This window comes from Megascapheus bottae, chromosome 16 (assembly GCF_031878675.1).
Source record: "Megascapheus bottae isolate mThoBot1 chromosome 16, mThoBot2.hap1, whole genome shotgun sequence".
NCBI classification, from domain to species: domain Eukaryota; kingdom Metazoa; phylum Chordata; class Mammalia; order Rodentia; family Geomyidae; genus Megascapheus; species Megascapheus bottae.
Genome location: NC_143524.1, coordinates 45,036,738 through 45,043,433, shown reverse-complemented (window position 1 = coordinate 45,043,433; position 6,696 = coordinate 45,036,738).

The following is a 6,696-nucleotide window of genomic DNA, read 5'->3' as shown; positions in this document are numbered from 1 at the left end:
GGCACAAATGGAATTCCACATTTACTTGTGATAGTATGGAGACACAGGCCCTGTTCACCTGAAAACACCATAAACCTTTACTCCTCTATCCTTTGAAGTCAGCTTGGGATTTTCTCTTTTTGCATATTGGTTCCCTTACATTTGGGATAAACATAAAAGCAAAGAGTCTTGCTCCTTTGATCCTCTTGTTAGAGTTGTGTTTTGTTTTGTTTTCACTGTTATAAAGGTGATGATATATAGAGGGGTTACAGTTTCAAAAGTCAGATAATGAGTACATTTCTTTTTAGACAGTACCCCTTCCTTCTCCATCTCCAAGTTTTCCCCTTCCATCTCCACCCACAGTTGTATAACTAATTTTCAAAATAGTGTCCAATTTACCCTTTATCCCTCCATTTCTGTGTCCCTCCTTTTCTGTGTCCCTCCTTACCCTTACAAAGTCATATAAATAAACAAACAAGACAAAAAGAAAACAACCAGATTCTTCTGAAAGAGAGCATAAGAATCCACCAGGTCAGTAACAATGTATGGTCACTTTTAGTTGAAGCCAGGTAAAACAAAGGAATTAGACAAATGTCAACAAAGGGAAAGACAAACTGCTAACTTAGAGGATATAAAAATGTTAGTCTGAATTCATGATATAGAGAAAATACAAGATAAGTCTGGTATCTTGTTGTGCCATGAAGAGTGGGCCTGAAAACATAAGATATCTCCAGAACACAGAAGCCAAACCAGAATACAGCTTGATACATTTTTTTTTGCCTGTCCTGAGTTTGAGCTCAGGGCCTGAGCACTGTCCTTGGACTTTCTCAAGGCTAGTGCTCTACCACTTGAGCCTCAGCAACATTTGTGGCTTTTTTCTATGTACGTGGTACCAAGGAATCGAACCCGGATCTTCGTGAATGCTAGGCAAAGCACTCTATCCTAGGCCAAACTTCCAGCCCAGATACATTCTTCCTTAAAATTTTTGCAGGGCTGGCAAGGCACTGGTGACTAACTTCTGGAATCCTAGCTATCTGGGAGGCAGAAATATGAGGATACTGGTTCAAAGGATATTGTTGCCAACATAGGTAGACAAATCCTCAAAACCGTATCTCCAACTAAACAGCATTAAAAAGGTGGACTAGAAGTATGGCTCAAATGGTAGCATGGCTCAGTAGTAGGGTACCAGCTAGGAGAGGGGCTAAGAAGGACTAGAACAAGAAACTAACTTAATAGCAATGAGCTGAATAATATTATTTCATTCTAAAGAAATCAGACAATTGATGACTTCAGATCCAGAGACGAAAATGTACAGGCTATTTGACAGGCATCTTTTATAGCTTGTATAGCAAAAGAGCCATAAAAGGCTGTTGGGTCACAAACGCCATCTTGAAAATGACAGTTCAAATACAGAATTGGAACTGGCCAAATATGGAAAATATTGACATAAAAAAAGAACAAACATCTGCCAACAGTTAAAGTTTAAACAATTTAATATTGACATATGAAGAAAAATGTCACTTGTTACCTCATAGTTTACTAATGAAAGAACCAAGCTTTTGTTCTTCCTTCCTATAAAAACTATATATCAGTGACTAAATCCCTAGAGAAAAGTTCTCCTTACTAAAACTAATAACTGCCAGAGAAACGATAGAACTTGCTTATTTTGCAATCATAAATGAAATAATGTATCTGATAATTATTAGTGGCTTGCTCAAATCATAAGTGGCAACTGCTACACTTTGTAAGGCCAAAAGTGACCAGAGTCCATTGAGCAATTATCACACCACAAGACAGGCAAGTTCTTGTTATGTGGCCTCCTGAAATAAGAATAAAAGCAACCTGGCCTCCTCTTTAAAATCTTCCTGCCAAAAGGTAATCAAACCCGAGGGTGTGGCAGTAAAACTCAATGGTAGAATACCTGCATAACATTTATGAAGTCAATTCATTGTCCACTACTGAAAAAAGTTAAGTAAATACTATAGTGATGCATAGTTTTTGACAACTCAGCTACTCTGGACCCAAAGACTTGTGGTCCAAGACTAACCAGAACAAATAAACTTTGTCAGACCCCATCTCAACCAACAAGACAAGAATGTTAATCCATGTTTGTTATCTCAGCAAAGCAGGAGATATACAGAGAAGCTGGCTTTAGGCATTACAAAGCAAAGAGAGAGAGAGGGAGCAAGAGAGAGTACACTCATGAGCAGGGGAGGGCAGAGTTGAAGCTCAAGTGAGTCAGTCAAACCCAGTATGGTCAAGGGAACAAAAAAAGCCAAACTGAATCAACAACAACAACAAAAAAACCCAAACATGTTTAAAACCATTATCAGAATACAATCTGCCAAATCTATAAACGAAAAAGATAGGGGAACTGTTATAGATTAAAACTTAAATATCAACTAAGAAAAGTGTTAACCTTATTTGTATTCCTGTTTGAGTATAGATCAACTGTGAAAAAGACACTGAAACAATGAAGGTAACTTTACTAGTGACCAGGTATTAGGTGATCATCAAGAATGATTACTTTTTAGGAATGATAGTACTGTAGTTATTTTTTAAAAAATCTTCCCAAGTGACAATGAGCACCAAGTCCTCAGACCTTAGTTTCTGGCATTATTAAAGAATAATAAAAGGAATCACAACTTCTTGTAAACATAGTTGACTTTGGAATGTGAACAGGGGAAAGTAAGGAAAGTGTGAACTCGGGACCTGGGCACTGTCCTTGGACACTTTTTGCTCAAGGCTAGCACTCTATCACTTGAACCACTGTGCCACTTCCAGCTTTTTCTTATGTATGTGGTACCAAAGAATCGAACCCAGGGCTTCGTGTATGTGAGGTGAGCACTCTACCACTATGCCACGCTCCTGGCCAATGAAGTTATTTTAATAAGAACACAAGAGCAAGCTTTTATCGCACAGGTGGTCCTAACAGTTTCCAAGGTTGGAACCAGTTGGGTAAGAAAAGAGTAGTTAGATTATATAACTCATAAAATAAAGTAAAAATAAAGTCCATATTGATAGGATTCCTAGTTGTGTAAGTAGGGAAAAGGGATAGCTCTTCGTACAGTAGAATTCCAATTAATAAATGTGGGAGGAAATAGAAAGTCATAATTAGCTTCTCTTTAAAGACTGGCCAAAATACTTCATTAATCCTAACAGATGACACAGAAAACATAATATAATTTCTAAAAAAAACCCAAAATGTTTCATTGGCATTTTCAGTGCTTCATTCAGTGTCTGCGGCTCGGCCACATGTTCCTTTCATGTAATGGACACTGGGACCGGCTTTCCAGGATCTCCAATGAAGGCTGTGACCACAACTGTGTCCTCAGCTGCCCACTGCGCCCTAAGGGCCTCGCTCTTCCTGAGGTTTGCCTACAGTCTACTCAAAGAACTAATCAGTTATTCTAACCAAATAAGTCTGGCTGATAGATAGCAGCTAACCACAAAGATGGGGAAACTGCAAAGAAAACTTAAAATGCAGGAAATGAAAAGCTCTCTGAGAGAAAACTTTGTACTATCCTCTCTCCCTCTCTTCCCCCCCCCCCCACTTTATCATTCTTGCCACCTTCCCCACTCTAGATCTCTGCTGCCCAACAACTGCCCCTAGCCGGTTCCACTGTCAGCTCTAAGTCTAACCACAGTGTCCTCATCCTAGGAAAATCCCTTCGAAGGGATCTCTCCCTCCCCCCCTCCATAGCCCACTTCCCTCGGCCCTCTATTCTTCCATATTCAGGCACCACGCCCTTTTATAGATTGCCCACGGGATCCTTCCTCCTCTGTCACTCCTACTGCTTTGAAACCATCTCCTCCACTGCTTTTTACTAACTGTGACTCACGGGCAGGTTTACTAACTTTTATGGCTCTCTGTTTCTTTTTATTTGTAAGATGTAATTGATAATAGTTCCAGGAAAGGGAGGACTCTCGTTGTATTTATGACAAGGGACTGAAACTATCCCTAAGTAATAGGATAGCCTTGAAGGACAGACCACATAGGGACAATTACCCATAGTGACAAGGCCGCACCCTAGAACAGGAAGAATAATCTTGTAGCAACTACATTTCTCCCATCAAGTCATACGAGTGATAACGATTTCTCCAGAGCCGGAGGGAACTGGAACTGAGATAATGACCAATCAGGTCACTCTTGTAAATGGGACCCTTCAAAATATACTCTTTGTTCCCTACCCCTAATTTTGCTATTTCAATGCTCAAGTTTTTACTCTGAAGATGGCTGAAGACGAGCTTATGTGTAGTCTTCTCACGGTATACACGCACCTGCCATGTTAGAAATCTCTTTTCTCAGCCCTTTATCACATCTGTTTATGTAGCACACAGGGCTAAGTACCTGAACCTAGCATAGTCTTCTGACAATCCTAACCTTCACTTGATTGAGGTAGATAGCTGTGCTGTCTCCTAACACAGCTATTGTAACCCCGCTTATCTCTACACCAATGTTTACAGTTAAGATTATCTCTAGACTTGCTCACTTTCTTTTGTTAGAATTTCTCTATCATAAACTGGTTATAAGAGCTTTGAAACTATTACTCAACTAAAAGCTCAACCTACCAACCTGCTTGTCATCTTTTTCCTTTTCCTTAGGAATATGGCAAGAAATTGTTTATTTGTAAATCAAAAGCAAACCGCAAGACAGTTGGATAGTCTGCACTGGAACTATGAAGCTGTGGAGTCTTGGGGCTTTATTCAATAGGGTGGGGTTACTAGGGGTACAAAAATGAGCCTGGCCCCTTGTATTTCCTCTCCAAATGGTTTGATAACTGGGCAACAGTTTCCAGGTGGGAAGCCTGCACTGTTGAGAGAGGATAGGAGCCTGTACTGCTTACCTCTTTGCCTTCCTGATTCAGTGCCACACAGTGAAAGATCGCATAGTGACTCAAGAGCTATGGGGGGTGACTCTATAAGGACACAGGGCCACTATCTGAATCATCCAGAGTATAGGCCATCTCAGGTTTTAGAATAAAATCTCACAGTTGAAACTATCATCTTGTATTAATGATCACCAGAGAGGGTGAAAGGTGAAAGAACAGATAGGAAACCAAAGAAGGAATGATACCTCAATGTCTATGAACAATTGTAGCACCCTAAAATTGAGATAGCTGTTTTTAGCAGTCAAGGCTCTTTTACTTTTTTTTTTTTTTTGCCAGTTCTGGAGCTTGAACTCAGGGTCTGAACACTGTCCTTGGACTTTTTCAAGGCTAGTGCTCTACCACTTGAGCCTCAGCACCACTTCCGGCCCTTTTCTATATATGTGGTACCGGGGAATTGAACCCAGCTCTTTGCACATGCTAGGCAAGCACTCTACCACTAGGCCAAACTCCCAGCCCCCCCTTTTTTTGCTTTTTAAAGGGTGTACCATATGGGTACCATATAGGAAGTTAAATCAGGGCAGATATGAGGCTGATTGCCATGTTAGTCTGGAAGTCCTTAAACAAGAGTGAATAATCAAGTCACCTATACGCAGCTATCTTTGAACCTATTTCCCCCTACTCAACCTACAACCAACCATCTTTCTAATTCATTAACAGGAGATCTGTTTTGGAAGCCATAAGTCCATTCAAGGCAAGTTTAATAAGCTGTGAATCAGGATAATGTGACGAGTGTGTTTCCTGGCAAGAGGGAAGTTGTAAAGTTACTAAAAGGTAAAGAGCAGCCCAAGTAGCATCCAAAACAGGTTGGAGCAACCACTTGGTGGGTTCATGGTCCGCTAGCAGGCTCTGTGGGCCTACACAGTGTGCTGGTCATGAGCCTGAGCCTGCAAAGGGCATTTTGAAATCATGTAACAGGCAATTATCCTAAAATGCCACAAATGTGAAGACACTGCAGGATAACTGGAACATGGCTGGGCTGATAATCTACCTTGACAGATCTAAACTGCTAACTTTCAAAGAACTGTGATTTCCCAAAGGAATTCTAAACACAAGGTTTCAACTTCTGTCTAGTGCAGTTCCGTCATCCTCTGCTGGGTAATACAGAACAAGACATTCCCAACCAAACAGGAAGTGTTCTAAGGGTGAGTTCTTAGAAAGCGAAAATAGTTTTGGGTGCTAGGCTCAGCCAGAATTATGCTTCAGTAAGGTGTTAGGGAAAATACTCCTAATGGTCACAGGCTCTAAGCAAGGTTTCAGCTCTTCTCTTACCAGGCAGTGAAAATATTGGAAAAGAATCAACTGCGCCATCTCTACCGGAATACAGTGAAGCCAGAGAACCCAGGTTTAAATCCCTGTTTTATCACTACCTGTGTGACTTTTCTGTCTCAGGTTCCTCATCTGTAAAATGAGGATAATAGTATACCATCTATCTCTTAGGCTTCCTGTTAGTAAGTACTTGGAGTACAAAATAAAGGCTGAGTATTGTTATTCTAGCTATCACTGGAGGCTGAGTTCCTCCAGTCACGGGCTCTCAGGGGGCTCTGAACAATGAAACAGCCCAGAAATAAAACATATGGTGGAAGCAAAGATGTTAACACTTGCTGCTTCTGTCCCTTCCATCAAGACTATGACTTCATTTTTTTCACATCTTCTTTCCTTTTATTGAAAAAAATTTTAGAAAATGGCAGTTAATAAAGGGCACAAATGAACAAGAATATACTAGTGGAAAACATACACAAATATAAAACTAAAAATGCTACTGGCTTCTTTAATTGGTTAAGAGCATAAAATGTAACAGGCAGAAGGTATGTTTTAAAGAAACTCA